Raw genomic sequence first — 24,214 nt, 5'->3', positions numbered from 1 at the left:
CTCCAGCATTAGCTCCGCTTCAGAGAGTGTGGCACTGCAACTGGCAGTTCCAACTCTGCCCTACCTCCATTCTTTCCTGTGAGCATATGCACCCTCCTGTACTAAAAGGGCCTGCCCACAACCAAGAACTAAATTAAGAACACATCAAAGAAAGAAAGAGAGAGAGAGTGAGAGAGGTGAGGGGACAGTGCTGTGGAGCAAAGCTTAACCTTGCTGTTGTTTGCCAAGGTTTCCTCCTACCATCCTTTTTTTACAAAGGGGGGGAGGGGGGAAGCTACATCAGTGCTCCTGACGAAGCAGAACAGCAGGGAGCACTCAGCATCTAGCAAATGTCGGGAGCCTCAGTGTGCGTGTCCTTGGTTTGTGCCTGCATGGAGTTTTTACATGGAGGGATCGAGCCATTTTCATGGCTTCCCTTAAAGAAATCTGGGAATTGTACTTTGTGAAGGGTGCTGAGAGTTGTTAGGAGACCCCTATTCTCCTCACAGAGCTAGAATTTCCAGAGTTTCCTAGGAAGAGGGATTGACCACTCTGAGAACTGTAGCTTTTTGAGGAGAATACAGGTCTCCTAGCAACTCTCTGCACCCTTAACAAATTACAGTTCCCAGGATTTGTTGGCGGAAGCCAAGAGTGTTTAAAGTGGTATAATATTGCTTTAAATGTATGGTGCAGATAGGCCCACAGTAACAAATTAAGAAATAGGTTCCCTGTGTTTCACCAGGTCTGAAAAGGTTGAAGACTACTGCTTTAGAGAAGGACCATTGACCACTGGTAAAGCTTATGATTTACATGCAGAAGGTCTAAGGTTTAGTCCCTGGCATCTCCAGCTAAAAGGTGTAAGGTAGCATGTGGAGGGAAGGACATCCTCTGCCTAAGATCTTGGAGAATTGCTGCCAGTCAGAGGAGATAATACTGGCGAAGATAAGCCTACAGTATGACCTGGTATAAGGCAACTTGCCTATGTAACCCATGTCTGACTCCTTAAATATGGGTTGCGTGAAATGGGCTAGAGTCAACTGTCACTTTGGTAGGAAGTTGGACTGTTACCTCTTTTCTTTTGAAAGAGGTTCTCTTTCTAAGGGACTTCATTTAGAGGAAGGAAACAAATATTCCTATCACAAATAATTAGAATTCTTATAGAACCTCTTGTCCAAAGATCTCAAATAAGTGATGATGCTTCATGACTAGGAAGCATAATCAGTGATAGTACCACATGCTTTCGACACCTACTTCAAGAGAGCTGCGGGGGGGGGATCACTCCCTGCTGAGCTCTCCACCAGTCCACTTGTGTGTGTGTCAAAACCTTGGGTTTTGTGAAAAGTTGTTGAATAAGCTCCCAGGCAAAATAAAGGATCAAAAGGGATCTAATTAGCTGCAGTCTGCTTATGAATTGTGGATGTTCACCTAGTTTTATAAACGGACACTTTTAACATTAAAACTCAAAGCACAAATGATGTAATTATTCTCCCCCCCTTTTTTCCTGAAGCTTAGGTTTAATATCTTTATTGAAAATTCGGTTCTTCTATTGCATCTCAAGATGCTTTATTCTATGCAGTCTGGAGCCAGTCATTTTTCATGTTGAATTGTATTATGGTTTAAATGATAAGGGCCTGATTCAGAAAGCTTTTCCTTCTGCTGGTAGCCTAACAAGAAAGCTCACAGTCCAATAATAACTCTGAAGATAATCTACAATTTGATTCTTTGTGCTACTCTCCACTGTTTTTTTTGGGGGGGGAGAAGGTGGGATTTTAGCTCAACGCTAGGACATTATGAACCACTGGATTTATTAATATTATCATTTCTTTTGCCCTTACAATGTGACAGAGCTTTATATACCTTATATTTTATTCACCATCCAAAACAATCCTGTGAGGTAGCTCCCGATTGTTCCCATTTTACAGTTGGGGAGGTGAGGCTGAAAGAGTATGACTTCCTGAGTCTATGGCAGGAATAGCATTTGAACACATGTCTCCCAAGTCCAAGACCAACACTCTTATCTGTTGCATGGCTTACATTTTGTATTCTTCTTTTGGTCTAATTGAAACCACCTTTCATTTATATTTATTTCTTTTTAAACTATATTTTTATAAAAATATTTTTAACTGTGCAAGCTGAAAAAGCAAAAATGTTATGTAACCCCACCCCACCTCCATTGAGACAAGTGGGAGACCAGTGTGAATGAAGAAAGACTGAAAGAATATAGCATCAGATGCAGTAATGCTATTAACCAGATAAACAGAGATGGAATATGTGTATAATGTACTGCTGCTGTAGATTATCCGTGATGTCTCCTCAGTATGACTGGGCTAGGGTTCCCCCCCCCAAGAAGAAAGCAGTGGATGACTTCATACATTTTAGTTAAAAGAAGGGAGAAGAGAATTAAGCAGACAATTGTTTCAGAGATTTTCCCCATTTCTGTTTCTTGGGCTTGGTTGTGTATTTTATTTGCTGCTTTCTGATCATTAGCCTGCACTGTGTCTAATGAATTTCCATGGGTTAACTCTTTCTTGTTAGCTGAATTTGGCACTAGGACCACTAACAGTGCAGCAAATGAAAGAAGAAGACATCATATTCATCCTGGTCAAGTGCAGTAGATGATGATGATCATCATTTTACCCTGGAAAAGGAAATCCAGTGGAGTAACAGATATCCTTCTGCTTTCCCCCATTCCTTGTGCATAGTATGTTTTTCCTTCCTTTAATAATTTTAAATCCCACTTTTCTATAAATATATTCAGAGTGGTTAACAACATGTCTGAAATGCATAAAAAACCCATAAAAAGACATGATCAATAAAATCAAAACTTGTACATAAGACAATACCAAGGTCCAATCTCATAACAGCATTGAAACAACTCAAATTCAGCAACCTCAAATCATCAAAAGCTTGATGAAACAGGTGCATCTTAAGTTCCTATCTAAATGTGAGAATAGAAGGAGCCTAGTGCATATCTTCCTACGGCCATACTACCCTGTACAAGTCTGATTTTGTATGATCTCGGAAGCTAAGCAGGATCAGGCCTGGTTAGTACTTGGATGGGAGACCGCCTGGGAATACCGGGTGCCATAGGCTTAGAGGAAGGCAATTGTAAACCTTCTCTGAATACCTCTTACCATGAAAACCCTATGAATACATCCAAAAGATTCACAGGGTCGCCATAAGTCGTAATTGACTTGAAGGCACACAACAACAACAACAACAACAGTGCATATCTGTTCAGATGCAAGTTTGATTGATTTTTAGTGAGACTTAGTCTCAGGTAAGTGTGTATAGGGTTGCAACCTTAAGGCACTCTGAAATGAGTCTGGAAACACATACTGTAGGTAAATAATGAAATTGGACTTATGTTATCAATGTGGAGCCTGAGTTAAAATGGTGACAGCCTTCAAAGGCAGCCCACAAAGAGAACATTAAGGCAGCCCCACTGGCAGCTGGAGGCTCCATGTCGATGGGGCAGTGGAATACGCTCCGGAGTTTAGTCCGAACTTTCAAGACGCTGTCCGAATATCCTGTTTTCACACTGGACAAACACATGCTCCCGGAAAGCTCACAAGCAGGACATAAGAGCAATAGTCCTCTTCCACTGTTGTTCCCCAGCGGCTGGTATTCAAAGGGAGGCTGCCTTGGATCCTGGAGGTTGCACACAGCCATCATGACTAAGTGCTGTTACTCCTCCGAATGAAAGGATCACTGAGAATCAATATTGATATTTCTTTAAAGCTAACGCCCTTCCTGCATGCCTCTTTTCTTGGATAGGTTCATCTTTCACCACACCTACTTCCTGCAGACTGCATTGTATTAACTGTGATCCTCTGTCCAGTTTAACAACTGACGGAGAAAAGCACAGCAAATGCTGGCACAGATAACCAAATGGCCTTTGGTTGATATTGCTGTAGGGTCATCCTGTGCCACATTGTACCTTTCCCCGTCCTCCAGCTTGGCACAAAACTGGGAATGGAAGAAACTTCAATACTGACAAATCATGTCATCTTGCAGGTAAAACCAAATTGTTCCACAAAGATGTCACATGCTACAGTCTGAGCTAGACCGCAATGCTTCCCTGCCAGTCTTCATGGACAATATTGGTGGTTCCCCCCTTTCCCCCCAAAAAGCTGGATTCTGATAAGACGGAAGTGCTGTGAGTGGGTGGGTTTTTTTAATGGCCCCTATTATGATGATGCAGGAAGTAAGCACTCTTGGGCGAGATTATTCTTAGAACAGGGGTGGGGAACCCTTTTTAGCCCAGGGGCCACATTCCTTTTCACATGCCAGTGGTAGGCAGGGCCAGAGGCCAAAGTGGGAGCAGTGAATGTAAAATTGACCTTTGTATAGCAAGCTGGTTTCTGCACAGCCCCTGCAACCCCTCCTAGGACAGGCCGTGCATCTGACTCCCAGATATCTAATTCTACACCTGCACTCACACCAACCTCTCTATCCTCCATCCAGGCAAGCAAGATGCATTATCAGATTTCAAGTACACATTTTTGCTAAGCGAAAACACTGACAGAGGGTGTGAAGCAAGGTCAGTAAAGGGTATGACGTTGGGATCGTCCCAAGGGCCAGACAGACAGGCCGGAGAACCACATTTGCTATCCAGTTCTGAGGTTCCCCAGCACTGTTTAGAACCATCCATGTTCACCCAGGGAATTTCCTGGGGATTTAAACCTGCACCCTCCCCTATCTAAGTCCAGTGCTTTATCCATTATCCCATACTGGTTCTCCCATGTTTGCCCATGTTTTCAGTTTGGCACTAAGCACAGAACTGGGAGTGGAACAAGTTCCTATGCAGATGCATGATTGCACCTGGGAGATAAATCAAAGTTTTCACATAGAGAAGGTCACTTCTTATTATGAACTTCTCATGAATTTAATGTGTTCCCTCCCTGCTGTCAATTATTACCTTGGCTTTTCAATAGTTCTGAAAAGTATGAGAACTTCTTAAGGCTATTCTGAAGTGATAATAATCAGACAGAGGTCCAGAAAAGCAATTGAGTGATATTCCGGTAAGTCACCAGACATTTTTCTCTAGAAAATAGCCAGAGGTGCTGCTTAATGACCCGAGCTTAATTATTATGGGTATGATCCAGTCAACATTAAGCAATTTTGGGTCCCATTGATTTCAGTGGGAGAGTTAAGCACAACATTTGCATGGGCAAAGTAATATCTAAGACCATTGCTCACAAATTTTAGATGCAGCAACATCTGTGATCTGTCAGAGAACATTTTAAAGCTTTCAGATAGCATGGAAGTTGCTGCAACAGAGATCTGTCAGTTATAGGCTCCTGTATTACATTTATGTGAGCCACCCAACATCCAGGATCTGAGAGCCATTCTGCACATCATTTGTACCCCACTTGTTGTCCACCATCTTGATAGCTTCCTTTAAGGATTCACTTCTCTTGAGAATCCCCTCGATATGCTACATTTTATAGTTGGGAAAATGGAAGTCTTCCACCGGACAGTCCGCATATAATTGTCCTGATTGCTGTGTGCAGTGGTTGAGTGAATGTCACAGGCACATACTGGTTACATTTTCTGGGAGTGTCATCAGTCATCAGGATGCCATTCAGTGTCCTCAGCCACTTTGGGACCCTAGCTATGGAGTACTCATCAAAAATACATATCAGAGAAGCAGTGTTTTTTATTTTATCACTATGGTTATGCTTATTGGAAAGGCATTTCCAATCTGTGCACAATTAGTGCTAGAGTGCTCATCCCAGGCCCATTTGAAAGATATGCTTGTGGAACATAGCAGGCTACCACCAACCTGGTATATGATATTGGTGCTGAATTGAGATTTGCAAGAATATTGGGCTAAATGGAACACGCAATTGGTGCATACTCCTTTCAATTGGGTGGAAAGGTCAAGTGCAGGGCTGGCTCCAGGTTTCTTGGGGGCCCTGGGCATAGGATACAGAGGGGCCCTAGGTCCCACCTTTTCATTTTTAAACTACATCCTCCATCTTGGTAGGTACACACCATACATCCAATGTACATTTAAAGCACGTGTCTTACCCCAAAGAATCAGAGGAACTGTAGTCTGTTAAGGGTGCTAGGACTTTGTAGTTCTGTGTGGGAGAAACCACTGTTCCCAGGAAGTGACTTGGGAGCAAAACACAAACCAATGCAAAAGCACCCCTTCCCTGTCTCACTACTGCCCCTTTCTGTGACACCAGCAGAGAGTGCCCGGCCCTGTACAGAAGAGGGCATTTACAGTCTTTCTCCAATGTACTATAAACCCAGGAAAACATTAGCACAATGATGATCACAACACACACAATTTGTCTCTGTAGGCCTCACTAACACTGGCAAGAGATGTATTTGGATTTTAAGATAATTTTGCGGGGTGTGTGTCATACAAAGCTTCCTGCTTTTTTATTTTATGTTATTAAAGCAAAACAAGAACTTTCCCTTCAAGGTCCAAAAAGGACACAATGATCAGCACAAGATTCCAGTTCATACACTACAGGCATGTCCCTCCCACACACCCAACCACACTCACTAGAAAATCTGCCACTTTTCTGCCTATGGAAATGATGGCCAAGAAGAGAATGGAGCAAAAGCAAAGCGGTGGTGGGAGGTGAATTGTCGAGACCAACATGTGTGTGGAACAGTCCAGGTGGGCAAGTCAGTGCCTGGAGGTGGTCTGGGGCTACCTTGGAGGGGGGTGGGAGGACAAAGGAGCTGGAAGATGGGCAGCAGAAGAAGGGGCGGGGTGACAGCAGAAGCAGCAACAGCAGGACCGTGCCTGGAGGGGGCAGTGCTGCCTCCACAGCCTCCTTGTCTCTGCAGTGCCTGCAGTGGCTCCATCTTTGGTGTCTTGCCTCACCATGCCATCTGATGCTAATACTGCGGGCTCCTGATATGGGGCCCAGCACCAGAGTGCTCCTGGCCCAGCCAGGCTGAGCTGGGCATTACAGTGCATGCACAGAAGGGGGAGTGGCCAAGAGGGGAAAGAAAGAGAAGGAGGCAACGTGAAAGGAGGAGAAGGGCCGGGTTGGCAGGGTTGGATTCAGGCTGGTGAGGGGCCCCTGTGAGTTCCTGGGACCTCAGCTAGTGTTTGATCTGGCCACCCACTAGCACCAGGCCTGATAAGAGAACCACCAGTTCTTTCCATGTAAGGGGAAAAAGCATGAAGGTTTTATTTAGTATCTATACAAATATATACTGTCAAGTCATAGAAAATATCAATATATACAAGTACAATAAAACATTAAGGACCATAAAAATACTATACAAAATAATCATTAAAATGCCTGGCTACTCAAGAAAATTTTAAACAACTGTATAGGCCTGTCATTACAAAAAGTTCTTTAAGAGACACCTGAAAGTCAATAGTGAGGACGCCTGCCGAATCTCTACTGGAAGAGTGTTCCACAGCATGAGACCTGACGCTAAATGTCCAGCCTCTAGTTGAAGCCACTTATGCCTCTGAAACACGGGGACAACTAACAGCACTCCTCTGGATGATCTCAGTGATCAAGTTGGGATTAGGGATGAGCAAGAATTTTGCTAAAATCTAACTTGGCACTGGACTTCCCAAGAGTTTGCACATTTGCGATCTTTGTGGGCCGATCCTGAATGATGTAAACTTCAGTGGCTTTTTCTGACATTGGATTTTTGCTAACGTGAAATGGACCAGCCTGCATCTTTATTTTGCTAATATGAAACTGATTTTACCAAAATGGTAAAAGCAGAAAATAACAGCAAATAGTAGAACACGGAATGCAACTTCCTTCCCATTTTTAAGAAATGAGATTGAACCGGCACAAACAAGGGGATCCATTCCCATCCCTAGCTGGGATATAAGGAATCAGACAGTATATTAACACAAGAACCATGAACCTGTCCAGGAGCATTATGGCAGCCAGTGTGGATGTTTTAGCAGAGATGTGACATGCAGTCAGGTGTCTGCCCCCATCAACAGTCTAGCTGCTGCATTCTGCACTAGTTGGAGCTTCCAGACCAGGTCCAAGGGCAGGCTCATGAGGGTACCAATGCATGAACTACTGTGGCCAGGTTATGCTGATCCAGATACAACTGTAGCTGGCATACCGTATGAAGCTGGTAAAAAGCAGTCCTAGACACAGAGGCCATTTGGGCCTCTAATAACAAAGATATTTCCATGTGTAACCCCAAACTACATGCCCATTTAGAGGGAGTACAACTAGGGTTGCCAGGTCGGAGCCATCCAAAAACCTGAGAAAATGGGGGTGGGCCCTAGTGACGTCACAGGGCAGGCCCTAGTGATGTCACGGGGCGGGCCCTAGTGACATCACGGGGCGGGCCCTAGTGATATCATTAAGCATGATACATTGTATCAACCACAGTTGCTTGGAGCATGCCATTCAAAAAAAATTCTCTGGAGATTAAAATAGAAATCTTACCTAAAATAGGGTGTAAAATAAGGTCATTCTTTCTCACAAGCTTAGGGTGATGCAAAATGGAAATGGACTGCCTTCAAGTTGATCCCAGATAGGGTCTTCATGGTAAGCAGTATTCAGACAGAGGTGGTTTACTATTGCCTTCCTCTGAGTCTGAGAGGCAGTGACTGCCCCAAGGTCACCCAGTGAGCTTCATGGCTGTGTGGGGATTTGAACCCTGGTCTCCCAAGTCACAGTTCAACACCTTTAGGGAACATTTAATCTAGCTTCCTTGCTTCTGGCAAGAAGGGTTTACGTGCCCTCAGGCCAGGCCATTATTGGAAGAAAGGAGCCTAGTGCTGCAGAGATGTTAGATGGGAGCACAGATGGATGCTCCTGAAGGCAGCAATTATAAACATGCTTATTAAGGAACTAAGCCCCATAGAACTCAACAGGACTTACTTCTGAGTAGATAGTTTGGATTGTGCTGTTAGTAATGCTTGACTAGGGATCCTCTGCAAAGACATCCATATCCAAGCAGGGTTGACAACCCCCTGCCTGGAATGCCCTGCCCTTATCTTTTAATGTGGCTGCTCCAAACTTCTTTACAGATTTGACCCTTCACTTCAGAAAGAGGTCTGAGAAATGTGTAAGAGAAAGAAGATTCTCTACCCTTTCTGTCTACTCTGTAGGGTGCTATAAACTCACTTGGACAGCCAATCCAATTCCAGTGAGTAATAATTGACAGAGAAAAAACACCCATGGTTTGGTCTACCTTCACAGGCAGCAGCTTGGGAACAACAACTGCAGCCACACTTTCAAATATGTGAATTCTCTTTTACCATTAGTGGGCAAAAAACAAAGCATCATGCAACCAACAAGGCACATCATCAATGGGTTTTAGGGGTTTAGTTGACCACATGGAACCACTGTTGTTGCTTCTATGGATGTAAGGGAGGAGGGTCAAAGGTACATGAAATGCAAACAGAAAATGAAAAAAGACAGTGATGCTTCCCTAAATGCAATACCATACCAACCACAGCAACACATACCAAAGGGTCAGCGTAACCCTTCAACTTCTAGGTAGAACTCTTACTAGGACATTAGGGACATTTCTTGGGAGGTGCAGTTCTGATGCCTTCTAGTTTACTTGCTTCTGGCAAGAAGGGTTTATGTGCCCTCAGACTTGGCCATTATTGGAAGAAAGGAGTTTAGTGTTGCAGAGATGTTAGATGGGAGCACAGATAGATGCCCCTGAAGGCAGCAACTGTAAACATGCTTATTAAGGAACTAAGCCCCATAGAACTCAATAGGACTTACTTCTGAGTAGATATGGTTGCAGCCATGTTAAGGACAAGGAAGGACATTCTAGGCAAAACAGACAAATAATTGGGTGTCCGAACAAATTAAACCAGAACTATCACTAGAAGCTAAAATGATGAAACTGAGGTTATTATACTTTGGACACATAATGAGAAGACACGATTCACTAGAAAAGACAATAATGCTGGGAAAAACAGAAGGGAGTACAAAAAGAGGAAGGCCAAACAAGAGATGGATTGATTCCATAAAGGAAGCCACAGACCTGAACTTACAAGATCTGAACTAAATAGGACTTACTTCTGAGTAGATACGGTTGCAGCCATGTTAAGGACAAGGGAGGGCATTCTAGGCAAGCAGTTGGCAATCACAATTATACAATTACCTCTAGTATTAAGGTAAAGGTAAAAATGTGACAGAAATAAAACCAATAGCACCAGGTTACAAACAATTTTTTTATTAACAAACACTATCTTTAAGAGAACAAAGGCAGGTTACATCACCAATCAATCTAGTCCCAACTAGAGTAGAGACCCACTGAAGCAATGAAATTGCAGCTGGTTTTAGACATTTATCTCTCTTACAAAAGAGAAGTGGATGACATCCAAGGGATGTTTTCAACCATTATAAACATTATAAACAATATTACTCTTTATAAAAGAAAAACAGAAAGAATGAACAAGGTGCTTTCACTGTAGGAACTGGTGTTAAATAACTAAACAGGCTGAGTTTAGAATTTGTACTTCTCATTTGAAACACAAGCTTTAAGCAACCTTTGTTCTTCCTTCACATATTTAAAAAACTCAGCACAGTTCATGCCAAAGTTTAATTTGACACAAAGCTCTGCTTTAACAAGGGAAGGTAACATACGGTTCCTGTTGTCAGTCCATACATTGCCCATTAGTGAAAACGCACTCTCCACGAAAGCATTGCTTACTGGGATGGCAAACACTGCACTGACAACCTTCACCAGAATTCTTGATCTGATGCTTTTTAGCAACTGCACCCATTTCTCATCCAGAGGAAGATCAGATGTTCTGACCTCAGGCACAAACTTTTTAACCAGGCAAAGTTCATCAAAAAGTCCATCAACAGCCGAAGCTCTCTGGGAGGTTTACAGTAACTAAAAACATTAAAAACAAATATACAAATTTAAAACACATCTTTTAAAAACAATTTAAAACACAATTTAAAAAATTTAAAACAATTTATAAGCAAAAGTTATTATTAGACAAAAATTACTAAAGAAATTGAATATGGTTTATCAACAATGAGCATTTGACAGCTTTTATAGTAGTGTCAGTCTCACAATTAACCAGTATAGTTGTCTAAACAAGTCTACCTTCTGAGACTTTTGGAACTACATCATGCAAGAGACAAAAGTAGGGCACATACATTGACCGTGGTGGGGGATGCTGAAGCTGAACTCAACATTACTCTTCATTTAACATGGATTCCACCTAGTTTGGAGTATGGTGAAACTCAGTGGGATCACATGGCAGGTAAGTAAACTGACTCCTTCCTTCCCTGGTCAATGAACAAATTGTTCAAGAAGCAGTGTATCATCATGTTTTGGGATGTTTTATTACAATGCCCAATACTAAGGTTGTAACCATATGTAACAACTACTTTTGAATAAAAGTGGAGAGGATTGAGGTGTATGTCATCCTATGTCCTAGCCTGCAGACTTAAAGATGTACTTTTAACTCGCCAACAATTAACTTTAGACCAGAAAAAGATCGTTCAATTTACTTTTTTATGGTTAAAGTATGTAGAAACCGCAATTAAAAAATAAGAAAAAAAGGGGTGGGGGAATGTTGCCAAAGCCATATTGCTCTAATAAAATTATGGCTCTATAAAAATGCAGCTTTCAAACAGGCCAGTTTCTTTCTGTTTTGATAATATTGAACATCTGACAGCTGGTAGTACACATGCTGTCATCATTCAGGGTTTGCAGACAGCAACAGATAAAAGAAAGCTTTTTAAAAAAAAAGAAGGGGAGAAGAAAACACAGACTATAGACTGTCTTGCAAAGTTTAATACATGAATTCAGATATGAAGCTAAAGTGGGGAATTCTACAGCCAGATTTAAATCTAACCTGGCAAGAAATAATTAAGTCCCTGGAGGATGGAAGCACTTAAAAACACACAGTAACACAAACAGGAGAGAAGAACACAGGAGTCCTGCAGAAACAAATCCTTTCTGCCCTTAACTCTACTCTTCTTATGGCCCATGTATTTGTATGGAGGCAGCCCCGAGCTAACAAATCCCCAATTTTAGTTTAAGGCAAGGGTCAAGCACAGTAATACCCCAAGAAACATGCTTTCACCACCACGGCTCAGCCCAGAAATGAAGAAGTAAAGACAGTATCGCCGAGCATGTGCAAAGTTATTTCAATAAACAGCGCTTCAAGCACCTGAGATTAAGTTAAAGAGTTGCAGGTGCGAGAGTGTGACATCCAAACAGGCCCTTAAAGCCTTTCAGCACGCTTCCTTAACAGACGTACCAGAAGTGGGCCAGTCAGCCTACCTCCGAACCGGCTGGACTAAGGAGGAGGAGCCGGCCCAGCCTGCCCTCCACGGCTCCTGCTGAGGCTGAGCCTGCAGGCCGCCACGTCGGCCCTGTCTCGGCAGCGGTTGCTAGGAGACGGGCGTTGCAGCTTGTCAGCCTCAGCAGGAGCCATGGAGGGCAGGCCGGGCCGGCTCCTTTTTAGCCCCGGAGCCGGTTCCTCTGCTCCGGAAAGGACGGCTGCCGGCTTCACCCCTCCTGCTGTGGGCCCCCCTGGGCGGCAGCGGCCGCGATGGGCCCCCCCAGCGGCGCCAACAGCAGGAGGGGTGAAGCGGCCGGCCGTCCTTTCTGGAGCTGGAGAACCGGCTGGACTAAGGAGGAGGAGCCGCCCCGGCCTGCCCTCCACGGCTCCTGCGCTGAGGCTGCCAGGCAGGCCGCAAGCCGCATGGGATGGGCCCCGGCCCCCATCTTGGCCGGGGCTAAGAGGGAGCCGGCCCAGCCTGGGCTCCACTGCCACCCCACCACTCGCCTCAGTCCACCCACGGCAGCGGCTGCGGCCGCGGCCGCGATCGCGATCCCCCCCCACCAGAGACTTCAGCAGCCTGAGCCCCAGGGTGGGGAACTGGCTCCGGGCCGGCCGGGGCTAAGAAAGACGGAGCCAGGCCGGCCCAGCCTAGCCTCCGCTGCTGCCACCGCTCGCCTCCACCCACCCATGGGCCATCAGATCACCCTCACACGCCTGGGCCCTGGCCACCTGTATGTTCTCTCTGTGGGTGGTGGCGGGAGCGGGCAGGGGCTGCTGCTGGAGGAGTCCCTCCCTCACTGTGTCGGCTGCTCAAGTCCTGCCTGCGGCCTGCCTGCCTGAAATTGTAAAGAGCGGAAGTCGGCCAGCCGCAGCCCAACGTATGCGTGGTCAATCGCGCATGCGTGGCTGAGGGGGCCAATAAAAAGCCAGAGATCCACCTTTTAAATTGAAGTATAGCCGGAGGCCGGACACGGCCCCCTTTTGCCGGACTCTCCGGCAGATTGCCGGAGACCTGGCAAGCCTAAGTACAACCCCATCCAGAACAGGCAATTTGCTTATCTTCTGGACATGGGAACCACCTATGAGTCTTTCCAGACCAATGAGGTCACCGCAAGTGCACAGATTTCTTTCCCCATAGTGTGAAGTATGTGTGTGTGTATATCTATACATCTAATCTATATCTATATCTATCTACACCCTCCTTCCTGTATGCCACAGCTGGGTCAACTTGACCTGAAGTCAAGACCTGAAGTGCCTTGTGTATGAGAGAGAAAAATAAGTGTTTTCCAGGCCATGTTGCAGCACCACAGGAGATGAAGTGTGTTTGTAATGCATTCATATTCTCCCTGTTGAGAGATATTGTGCTTGAAGTGGAGAAACAAAGGAGGGGGAGGGAGAAGCATGGCCACGGCTGGGAGGGCTGTCTTCAGGTAGGCCTGACTTGCCAGTGTACATATGGGCAGAGAAGGACAGAGGTCTTGCAGCCGGAAAAGGCAGCTCGTTGTTCCTTGGTCACTGAACATGACCAGCCTTCAGGGTAACTTACTGGGGGTAGAGATGAGGAGGAGGTGAAGGAGAGAATATGTTCTTGTCAGCAGAACTCCAGGGTTACTATTTAATGAACCAGGTAGGCAGGTAGAATGTTAAATACGAGTTACACACCACAAGTGAGTGATTTGTCCTTTCTGTTCTGCAGGACTGTGCATGTGTGTAATTATTTCCATTGCCAGGGCTCTGAATTAGATAGATAGATAGATAGATAGATAGATAGATAGATAGATAGATAGATAGATAGACAGACAGACAGACAGACAGACAGACAGACAGACAGACAGACAGACAGACAGACAGACAGACAGACAGACAGACAGACAGACAGACAGATAGATAGATAGATAGATAGATAGATAGATAGATAGATAGATAGATAGATAGATAGATAGATAGATAGATAGATAGATAGATAGATGTACTTGGATTTCACTATCTGGGTAACAAAATTGGATGCTTCCATTGCATATAGCCACATGCTGTAACTCTAGAAATGATATTTATGTTTGCTGAATGTTAATGTATTTTTGTATTATAAAGTTTTTATACTATATTGTTGCATTTTTATGTGCTTAAAGTTTGTTCTCTGCCTTGGGTGGACTTAGTCACTTGTAAAGATTTAAATAAGTTTTTAATAAAACAGAGAGCTAGAATTTGGTACACATAGAGTTGAGCAGGACAACCTGAATTATAAAACAAGTCTGAACATGGTATGTTTACATAAATCTCCATATATCATGCAAAATGCATCATCATGGCCTGCACTCCAGCCTCTACCCCAGCCAAGGCATGCAGAAGTTGTCCTTGAACCAGCCTTGGATTGGAAGAGGGGAGTTTGCAACAGGAGTGAAGAATGCTAGATTGAACATGGAACAAGCTACACATGCAGTGTGCCTATATATTGTGAAACCCACACTCTGGGGAGTCACGCTGCTCCCAGCTTCTTGTAGGATGCTTACATGATGTGCATGTGGCTACAAATAATGAAATAAAAGCAAGATCTTTTCTCAATTGTCCCAGAGTTCAGGATATGGAATGGAAGTTACAGGAAGCCAGATTTCAAGTGAACATCAGGAAAAACTTCCTAACTGTTAGAGCGGTACGACAATGGAACTAATTAACTAGAGGCCTTCAAGAGGCAGCCGGACAGCCACTTGTCAGGTGTGCTTTAACTTGGATTCCTGCATCGAGCAGGGGGTTGGATTCGATGGCTTTATAGGCTCTACTCCAACTCTACCATTCTATGATTCCATGAAATAATAAAAGCTTGGTTATGAGCTGGGAAGTCCCATCTCAGCTTGATCATGAGGTAGCTGGTTAACCTTTGGCCAGGGGTGGGGAACCTCTGGCCCAGGGACCAAATGCAGCCCCCAGGCCTCTCTGCTCAGCCCTGGGGACCAGAGCTTGGAAAAGTTACTTTTTTGAACTACAACTCCCATCAGGCCAATCCAGTGGCCATGCTGGCTGGGGCTGATGGGAGTTGTAGTTCAAAAAAGTAACTTTTCCAAGCTCTGCTGGGGACTCTCCCCAGGTCATGCTCCTCCCCGGCCTTGCTCCACAACCTCCTTGAGTGCTTTTGCCTGGCTGGAATGTGTCCTTCAGCAGTGATCATGCCTCTTTCTTGCCTGGATGGCTTTTGTGTGGATGGAATTTAGCCTGCTGTACAAATGAAACATCTCTTTCTCTGTTCACATTATTATTATTATTATTATTATTATTATTATTATTATTATTATTATTATTATTATTTCTATGCCATCTTTTGCCCAAAAGGCCCTCAAGGCGGCTTACAAAAAATAAACACAATTATAGAAATACATATCAATAAAAACAGTACAATTTACAAAAAACAATTAGGTAATAACATTATTAAAAAGCAACAATAACAACTTTCAATGAAAATAGTTTTATGCATTTGTGGGTTTTTTGTTTTACTGTTCTTTGGGTCCTAGCCGACATAGCACTAAGTTAAAGTTACTTAGCAGTATGCTTGTTCCACTAGAGAAATGATTTACGCCAGTGGTATGCTGCTGTGTACGAGAATGCACAAGCAGTTTACTGGTAATTTGGTTTGTACAATAGATTGTGCAATCTGTTGTGCAACAAGTTTCTCCTAGCACAACTGCTGGTTGGATTCCTCTGTTGTGCAGCATTAAAGCTCGCCATTGCTCTAGCAGATAGAAATGTTGGATGCAGCCCTTTGTACTTACAAGCAGCTTCAAACTTGCCAACATAAATGCCAAAAAGTCTGTACATATGGTTCTGGCCCACCCCTGGCATGCAACCTGCAAAAGGTTACCCACAAGAGAATGCCACCCTTGGACTGAAAGAAGTCCTCTACCCATGCCTTAGGCGTATCCAGAGCTTGGAAAAGTTACTTTTTTGAACTACAACTCCCATCAGCCCCAGCCAGCATGGCCACTGGATTGGGCTGATGGGAGTAGTAGTTCAAAAAAGTAACTTTTCCAAGCTCTGGATACGTCTCAGCCCCACATCTGTAGTAACAGAACAATAATGCTGACCTACCTTATGAGGCTGTTGTTCCGAGATACTATATGTGAAACACTTTAAACATTTGCCCTCCCTGCTGTTGGTCCCAGGCTATGGTCTGAAGGCACATGAGGCCATCACCTTGCTGAAGCTAAGCAGGACTGGGTCTGGTCAATGCCTGGATGGGAGACTGCCTGGGAACCACATGTATGCCACCTTGGATTCCATGGTGAAAGAAAGGTGGGGCATAAATGTGTCAAATAAATAAATAATACTGCTGCAGTGTTAAGAACTTACTTTTCAGGAAGGCCTTTGAACTTCATAGGCTGGACTCTGTTGCTTAGCTTTGCCATAACTGATACAAAATCTGTCTGCTTTTCTGGTGTTTGTACTGTGCTGCTTTGAATTGATGGTATTGCTTGAAATTTCTCAATTTCTTTTTAGTTTTATGACTTATTTGTTCACTGCCTTGAGCTGTATAAGGAAAAGTGACATATAAGGGTGAGATCGATGCATGATGGGATTCCTTTCCTTCCCATGCCTCCCCAAAAGTCACCCATGCTCCCCTCTTAGTCTGCTCTGCAGAGTCCCCTAGCATAAGAAGAGCCCTGCTGGATCAGGCCAAAAGCCCATGTAGTCCAGCATCCTGTTCTCACAGTGACCAGCGAGATGTTCATGGGAAGCCCACAATCAGAACCTGAGTGCAACAGCACAGGAAGAACTGTTTGCATAAGTGTGAGTCCATTGTGCAAGTGGGATGACACAATTATATGTGTATAATAATAATAATAATAATGCATCACTCATTTCAGGAGTTTTTGGATTATGGAGGTGACATATATAATATGCTTTGTACATTTAAATGGTACTACATAAATATACAATCCAGCAAAAGTTGGTTGTGATGAAGGTTGCAACCCTTTGCACGCATAGGTGTGAGTAAGCCCCCTTGAATACAGCGGGACTTACTTCTGAGTAAGCATGCAGAAGACTGGGCTGTATGTGACCAGCTTAATCCATTGGTCTCAATGGGATTTGCAGCTGAAACCTACTTATTTTTTATATTTTTGTATTTTTATTCCCAAGTCCAGTGAAAGTGCACGGAAAGTGGCTTTTGGCACAACTAACTTTTGCTGGACTAGAGTCAAAGACTACAATTCTGTGCATACTTAGTGGGGAGGACGTTTCATTGAGCTCAGTGGAATTTGGTTACAAGCAAACATAGCACTTTTTTATTTTCTTGCATTTATATTCTACCTTGCTTTGCCATGGAACTGAAAATTGTCACCCATCCAGGCATTAACTTGAGCCAGGCCTACTTAGCTTCAGCAAGGTGGTGGCTCCATCTGCCTGGATTGAGCTAGAAGGTGGTGGTTGTTTTTAGTATAACATCTTGCTCTTAAAAATGAAGTCTGCCCTTCCCAGACATCAAACTCCCTGCAGAATTCTGCATGTATGGAATTGCAGGATATAAGTACTCCAGTTGCTTTACCTCTCTCTTTCCTCTGCTGTTCTCTCACCCCACCCCATGATTCTGCTCCTCATTTTTATATTACAAGTACCCAGCACTATATCTTCCTCCTCCCACCATGGTTCCTTTTCCATTGACATCGTTCTCTTCTGTAGTTCTCCTTGCTGACTGATTATGTCATCACTGTTTCATAATGTAGAATTCAACAAGAATTTCTGTAGTGCATGAGTGTATCTAAGCAGGGAGTATCCAGCCCTGTTCTTCAGGCAGGATTTCAATGTTTGTGCACGTTGGAACTTTGGCAGCAAGAGCACTCCAGCTGATTTTTACTTAAGAGCATCAGAACATCCAGAGTCCTGCTGGATCAGGCCAGTGGCCCATCTGGTTCAGCATCCTGTTCTCACAAGGTGCCCATGGGAAGCTCGCAAGCAGGACCTGAGTATAACAGCACTCTCCCCACTTGTAATTCCCAGTGTGTATTCCTCTTTTAAAGCCATGAAGAAGTACTTTTGTTTTGTCTGTCCTACATCTTCCAAGTCTCTGCTTAACATTGGATGTTCCTGAGTTCTAGTATTACGAGAGAAGAAGGGAATGTTCTTCTAGCATGTCACCTCTTGCTCACCTTTTCTCTAAACTAAAAGGCCCCACACGCTGCAACCTTTCCTCATAGGGGAGTTGCTGCATCCCCTTGATCATTCTGGTTGCCCTTTTCTGAATTTTTCCCACCTCTGCAATATCCTTTTGGAGGTGAGACAACCAGAACTGTACATAGTATTCTAAATGCAGCTGCACCACAGATTTATACAAAGGCATTATGATATCAGCAATTTTATTCTCAATCCCCTTTGCTAGCATTCATCTTTTCCACATCTGCCACACGCTGGGCCGATATCTTCATTGAGCTCCCACTACGATCGCCCCAAGGTCTAATTTGGCAGCTACAACACTCTCATTTATTTATTTTATTGCATTGATATCATGGAACCCTGGGAACATGAGGTTCCCAGGTGTCCTCCCATTCAGGCTGTGACCTGCTTGGCATCAGCATGGTGGTGGTGGCCTCATGCGCCTTCAGACCATACCCTGTGACCATACCATAACCAGGTTTGCTATTTATTTGTCTGTTCAGATGTGCTGATGAACACTGTGGGGAAAGCATGCTCCACTTGTAATGAAGACTTTACTTTCTTGCAAGTGACTTGGAAATGCAGTAGTTAACAGTGGCTCCAGGCAGGATGTGCTGTGAACTGCACCAGCTGCAAACCAGGAAAGAAGCTGGTGTGAATGTGCCTGGATTCTAGCATCTTCCACCTTCTGTGATCTGTATATTTTTAAGAATGTAGAATCTTAAGGGAGAGGGGTGGTGGTGAATAGCTGAGGAGCAACCTACTGAAATAAAAGCACCCACTGGTAAGACATTTCAAAAGCCATCACATAAGGTTTATCTTTGGAGCAACTGAACATAGTAAAGATGATAAGTCCTTTTTTTAAACTAAGGGCACTGAGGGTGAACTTTTTTTAAAAAAAATTAACATTTCCTTGTTATGACTGGCACATGGCGGGGTACAGGGGTGCATTTTAACAGTCCATACCCATGAACCTAAATACCATTGGAAGTGGCAACTTTCAGGATTAAACAACAAGAGGCCTATAAGGAGAGACAGCCAAAGGTTTTTGGGAACAGGAATGGAAGCATGAGTAGAATTAAGGGTGTGAGAATAGGCAGGGGGCTGAAAGGTAAAGAGCTTGAAAAGCAAGGACTGTAAACTTGAAATTGATCTAAAGTGTGACAGGAAGGCAGTTCAGGGGCTTAAAGAGCAAAGGGACATGGTCACCTGAAGTTCATCTAGTTCTGCCTTCCCCATCCTGGTGTCTTCCAGGTGTTGTTGGACTCCAACTCCCATCATTCCTGACCTTTAGCCATGCTAAATGGGGCTGATGGAAGGCATCCAACAACCTGTGGAGGGCATTGGATTGGGGACGGCTGGTTTTCAATCCAACTTTCCTGTCCTAATCCAGGCTTTGCCATGCATTAGGACAGCCTTTTCCAACTAGTGGGCCACCAGATGTTGTTGGACCACAACTCCTATCAGCCTCAGCCAGCATTGCCAATGGTCAGGAAAGATGGGAATTGTGGTCCAACAACATCTGGTGGCCCACTAGTTGGGAAAGGCTGCATTAGGAACATAAGAAGAACCTGCTGGATTAGGCCAATGGCCCTTCTAGTCCAGCATCTTGTTTTCACAGTGCCACTAATATTAAACCAGATGCCAATAGTATTAAGCCATTATCCATACTGTGTATCTAGTCTATTGCTGATAAACCCACAGCATCCTGATTACATCGTTCCATGTTCTTGTTTCTCTGCATGGCAGAGGTAGGAACCTTTGCTCACAGCTGTTTTCTCAGATACGATGAGAGGAAAGGATTTAGGTGTCCCTCTTGCCATCAGGGAATGTTGAGTCTTCCAGCCCTCAGGCAAATGACTTTAGTAAGTCTTCTTGGATGTCTATATCTGGCAGTCTTTATAATTAGGGGTGGTGACACATATTTTGCTAGAGGTTCAGAGTGACAAATGCCAGTCTAGATTCACAGATTCTGGCAAGCAGTGTCTCTCTGTGTGTCTGTTTTTGTAGCTACACAACAAAGCAATCGAGCGCAGAAGTGGAAGCCATAACAGCAGCAGGTGAGGTGAAAGCCCAAGAAATGTCCTGTGGAAAAGAAGAAACAAATGCCTCTCAAAGAGATGCAGCTGATACCAAGGCCAAAGCATCAGGAGTCAAGCTGAAAGCATCAGAAGCCAGTGCAGGACCAAAGATGGAAACCACAAAAGAGGCAAAGTCCGAAGTCATAGCCACAGCTGCGGAGAAGGTGGCACGATCACAAATTGCTTTAGTGTTGCAATCAGCAAAAGCAGAGGTAGAGCTACACCTTCATATATTATTATTGTTGTAATTGTCATGATTATTATGCCATCAATGTGCATGGTGCTTTTCAGAATAGAGGCAGACAAATTCTGCCCTGAGAAGCTTTTAACATACATTTCAGCAGTGAGAGGCACAAGGTAATTACATGTTTGGAAGCTGTTTCGGTTTTGGTCGAGGGTGGGATTGTTGTGGTTGAAGGTTGTGAGATTAAGCAAAAGGATCAGTGGAAAAGGTGGAGTTTGGGGGGGGGTGATCTGGCACCTGGTAGATGTTCTCTGTGGGAGCTTGTTTTCATTTGTTAGTGGTGATTGTGATTTATTATGTTAGTTATTTTAGGTTATATTGATGCTTAAGGTTTTTTTAATGTTTTGCATTGTCTTAAATGTGTAATTTTGTTTGATTTTTTTACAACACTGTAAACCGCTTGGAGGCTTCTTGTCAAGTATGAAGTGGTATATGAACAAAATAAATAAAATAATAAATAAATTATGATGAGAAACCAAAGGACTCATGCATGGTTAGGGAAGGATCAGAGCTCAGTGACAGCGTCTGCCTTACATACAGAAATTCTCAGATTTAATCCCCAGCATCTCTAGGTAAGGCTGGGAACATCCCCTGTCTGAAACCCTGGAGAGCAGCTGCCAGTCAGAATAGACAATACTGAGCTAGATGGTCTGACTCGGTATAAGGCAGCTTCCTATGTCCCTATCTTGGCCTGGGCTGTGACGCCCGTCAGTGCACATACTTCAAAGCCAAACTCATCCTCCACCTTCAGAGTTTTGCCCAACAAGAGTAGAGTGGAGAACCTGTTGGATCCCCCAAAGCAAAGTTCTGAGAGCTGCATTGACAATTCTGATAAACATATTGCTGACTTTTCAGTTGAGGCACAGAAGAAGAAGTTCAAGCTTGAAACAAAAGGAGTCTGTTCTGAGCAACGTGGAGGAAAATTGGATAAATGAGACTGAAATGAAATGAAGGAGGAATGTAACCAGTAGACACATGGTCCGAATGGAAACCAATGAGCTTTTCTTGGGAAACATCAATAAACATTGATCAATAAAGATGCATAGTGGTCTGAGTTTTATTGTTTAAGCATTTGGCAGGCTGATACTACGGTACCTTTGCCTACATTTCTGTCATGTAGGGAGAACATCAAAAGGGCAATGTGAAGGATGAAACAAGCATTTGTGATGAGAGAATATTCCTGGACTGAACTGATGCTCTGTGACTTCAGACTCATTCACACCTCTATGGCCACATGTTTACTGCAATGCCAAAGCCCTTTTCACAAGTTTTCTCCATGTATAGAGGACATGCATGGAGGGGGAAATGGCCCACCTATGCACATATATCTCTATGCATGTAGATGTCCTCATGACTGGGAACCCTGTGATTAGGATTTGCAATTGTTTGATGTATCCGTGGACATTCATCTCTATGTGCACGAGTGCCTCTTTTCAGATTTCGTTTCTATGCACAGCAACAGGGTGTGAAGCTAGTGGAGCAAAGCAGTCTTGAGAGAGGGGGCAGCAGGCACAGCCCCATTCCCATTCCCCATTCCATGGGTTGTATCCAGCACAGTTGTCCCATTAGCACAAGGGATTCCCCCCATGTGACAGGACTTCTTCTCCCTCTCCTTTCTTCACATCCCTTTCCAGATCTGCTCTGGGGGTTAAGGGAATCCCCAGAACAGATTTGGGGAAGGCACGGAGGATGTGAGGAGAGGACGTCCCATTGTGCAGATAAAAGTCCTTGCGCTAAGGGGATGACTTTGTTGGCTGCAACCCCATATGTTTACCCTATGTTTGAAGGGAACCTATGGATAGTGATGACTTGGACGTGTGAAAGGACCACCACTGATTTAATACTACAGACAAAATGTTCTGATCATATCACGTCACTTCAAACAATGCTGTTCAGTGCAGCCGATCCACATATTCTGCCAGTCATCAAGGGTACAGTAATTGTGTAGAGAAATCAAGTGAAGTGCCTGCATGTGTGACTTATCTTCAGCTCCCTGGAAAACCTGTTGTGATTTGTTGTGAGGTCTTCAGTCTAACAGTACCTACATTTTCCTTCATGAAGATTATCCTCGTGATGGATACAAATGTGATAAAGTGTCTCTGAGTGAAATCCAAGCCAATATTATACACATTTTCAGTCACAACTTGGGCTCATAGAGAAACACTTGAATGACTGTTTTGCCTGCGATAAGACCTGAAACAGGACTGATTTAGCTTACATTTTGACATGCTGAAAAAGTCTTGTGAATGAAGCCTGATTGATAGTTGAGGGAGAATCCATGAGTGTATAGCCACTGGGGTATAATGGTTAGTGTTGAACTAGGAGTGAGGAGACTCAGGCTCAGATCCCCACTCAGCCATGAAGCTCACTGAGTGACCTTGGACCAGTCACTATTTCTCAGCCTAACCCACCTCACAGGGTTGCTATAAGGATAAAATGAATTGCAGGAGAACCACATACACTGCCTGGAGCTCCTTGGAGGAAAGGCGGGATAAAAATAAACATTCAAAGGAATGCAATTCAGAATGTAATTTGGCAGAAAGAGGATCAAAATACTGAATTGTTCAGTCATTTTATGTTACTCATACTTAATCTGTCATTGTCATATCAGTTGTGCTACTCCACTGGATTCTGCTTATGGGGAAAAGACTGGATAAATCTATTATTTGCTGAATTTATAGACCAGCCCTCATTACAAAGTAATCAGGGGACAGTTTCCAGCTTAATATCTAAAAACATAACACCAATAAAACAAATCATACAATACAAACAAGATAAAGTGCCAGGTGAAACCATTACAGATAAGAAGCAGTAGGTTAAACAAATTGAGACTTTAAACACCAATTAGAACTAGAACAACTTACATTCCTCCAGAGTCCTGAGAGAACAGATATGTTTTTAGCAGGTGTTAGAAGTGTGATAATACTGTAATCATCCACACCTCCAGTAGGAATGAATTCCACAGCCAGGGTGCCACTACAAAGAAGGTCTTGTCACTGCAGGGTTATTGTTTTTAGAACTTGTGTTTCTGTGTTTTATTCTGATTTTATCTGGTACAGTACTCCAATGGCTTTATGCTATGAAGTGGTTCTTAAATTTGTTAAATACATAAATAAATGGCATACACACCCTTATCTCAGGGCCTGGAAAAGACACTCCAAGAAGTACCTGAGTCCCAGGTCATTCAGGGGAATACAGTGCACTACAGTCATCCAGATGTGAGGTTACCAGAGCATGCATTACTGTGGCAAGACTATGCCAGTCCAGGAATAGCTGGTGAAGTAGTTGGAAGTAGCCATTCTTCACCACAGAAGCCACTTGGCCATCTAGTAACAGTGTTCTATCCGCTACCCTCTGACAATGAACCTGCTCCTTCAAGGAGAGTTCAACTCTCTCTAGAACAGGTCAGTCATCCAGTTCCCTGACACAGGAACCACCCACTAACAGCACCTCCACCTTGTCAGGATTCATCTTCAGTGCACTGGACCTCATCCAGCCTATAACTGCCTCCAGACACCAATTCAGTGCTCTGCA

The 24,214-nt window shown here is 43.9% G+C and overlaps 1 pseudogene; it reads left to right on the top strand.

Annotated features, from left to right (window-relative positions):
- The first annotated feature begins 2,953 nt into the window (after window positions 1-2,953).
- On the top strand, window positions 2,954-3,072 carry LOC133382527 (5S ribosomal RNA; annotated as a pseudogene).
- Window positions 3,073-24,214: the final 21,142 nt, after the last annotated feature.

Source organism: Rhineura floridana, chromosome 3 (genome assembly GCF_030035675.1).
Source record: "Rhineura floridana isolate rRhiFlo1 chromosome 3, rRhiFlo1.hap2, whole genome shotgun sequence".
Taxonomy (NCBI): domain Eukaryota; kingdom Metazoa; phylum Chordata; class Lepidosauria; order Squamata; family Rhineuridae; genus Rhineura; species Rhineura floridana.
This window is presented reverse-complemented; position numbering and strand designations above follow the sequence as displayed.